Genomic DNA, 1,943 nt, shown 5'->3' on the forward strand with positions numbered 1-1,943 from the left:
TGCAGCAGATTTGCCCAGTGCAATACGTTGTCTGATCTCTTGACTGCTGCTTCTGCGAGTGTTGACATACTCATATTAGGCTACAGATTTTTTTTCCTTCTTCTCTCCCTCCTCTCCCCTTTCTGCAATTAAAGACTATAGTATCCAACCCAGTTCTTTTGTTGTTGTTGTTGTTTCCCTGTTTTTTTGCTGTTGCTGTTTTTGCTGTTTTATGCTCCCACTTTTGGGGGACTCTTTCTATCCCTATATTACCCAAGAAGAGACAGGAACTGCTGCCATATAGTCAAGTTACAATCACACTCTATAAAACACCAAAATCCAGACAAGAACTGATACTAACTGCCATACACCAGGGGGGCAGACAACACCTGCGAAAGTTTCTCTGAATTAAGCAATAAGAAGAGTGAAAAAGGAAGCTCACATCCTGATCACATCTACCTGCAGGCAATCAGAAAGGATTTTAAAAAGCCCAAAATACACAATCAATTAAGTATTAAGGCCACAGATAAACACTAAACATGTCCAAGAAGCAAAAGAAGATGATCATATCAGCACATGTCCAGAAACAAGATAAAGTGTCTGAGACAAATGACCTAGAAGTAGACCTGGACTATATTCTGGAAGGAGGGCAGGCCTTGAAAAGGCCTGAGAAGGAATACAGAAAAGAAGGGCAGGGCTTGATAGCAGCTAGGGTGGAGGTGCAGTCAAGTTTGCGATTAGCCATACCACAGAATACCAGGCAAAGCAGTTCCAGGGCATAGCTCCAAAACTCGAAACCACAGATACAGGAATATTTTTAACATTTGAAGGCTTATAGCTACTGGAACTTGAAACTGAAGTAAGAAATTGCATACTTTTGAATCTGCTGGGCTTGGAGGCCCAGAGCTGACATCTTGGGTGAGACCAAATGGCAAAGCAAGCAGAGGAGCAGAAACACTGTGGAAAAATGCCACGGGAACCTCAGAGCAAAGGTGAACAATACACTTTGTAAGTTTTGCTTTGTTCTAATTTTCTTTTCTTTTTTTTTTCTTTTTTTGGTATCTGGTCATTGGTGCCCCAACTGTTTGCACATCACCATTCTGGTGACTAGAAGGGGACCCTGAGCGAGTGAACACCCCCAACCCTCACCACTGGTGGGTTTTTCTGCCATGCATGTGCACAGATACTCAGCCCAAGAGCAAGCCCTGAACTTTTTTTGTTTTTTGTTTTTTGTTTTTGTTTTTAATACGGGAAAGGGCAGGACAGGGCTGTAGATAGGGAAAGAGAGTTTAAAAACAAAACAGGCCAAAAATTAAATTAAAGCCTGAGGTATACCAACACTGGCATCTTGAAATCTCTCAGGCAACTTTGAAAGCAAGAAGCTTATGAGAGGACATTAAAGTCATACTCATATTAGGCTACAGATTTTTTTTCTTTTTCTTCTCTCCCTCCTCTCCCTTTTCTGTGATTATAGACTGCAGTATTCAGTCTAGTTTTTGTTGTTGTTTTTCTTGTTTTTTCTTCCTGCTGGTGCTGTTTTGCTGTTTTATGCTCCCCCTTCTACATTTGAGGGATTCTTTCTATCCCTGTATTCAAGAGAAGAGCCAGAAACTGCTGCCATACAGCCCAGCTATAATCACACTCTATAAAACACCAAAACCCAGGCAAGAACCAATACAAACTGCCACATACCAGGGAGGCAGACAACACTTGTGAAAGTTTCTCTGTGTTAAGCAATAAGAAGAGTGAAAAGGGAAGCTCACATCCTGATCACATCTTCCTGGAAGCAATCAGAAAGCATAAAAAATATCAAAACACATATTCAATTAATTGTTAAGGCCATAGATAAACACTAAACATGTCCAAGTAGCAAAAGCAGATGACCATATATGCACATGTCCAGAAACAAGATAAAATGTGTGAGACAAATGACCTAGAGATAGACCTGGACTCCATTCTGGAAG

Source organism: Chrysochloris asiatica, unplaced genomic scaffold, assembly GCF_000296735.1.
Source record: "Chrysochloris asiatica unplaced genomic scaffold, ChrAsi1.0 scaffold00222, whole genome shotgun sequence".
NCBI classification, from domain to species: domain Eukaryota; kingdom Metazoa; phylum Chordata; class Mammalia; order Afrosoricida; family Chrysochloridae; genus Chrysochloris; species Chrysochloris asiatica.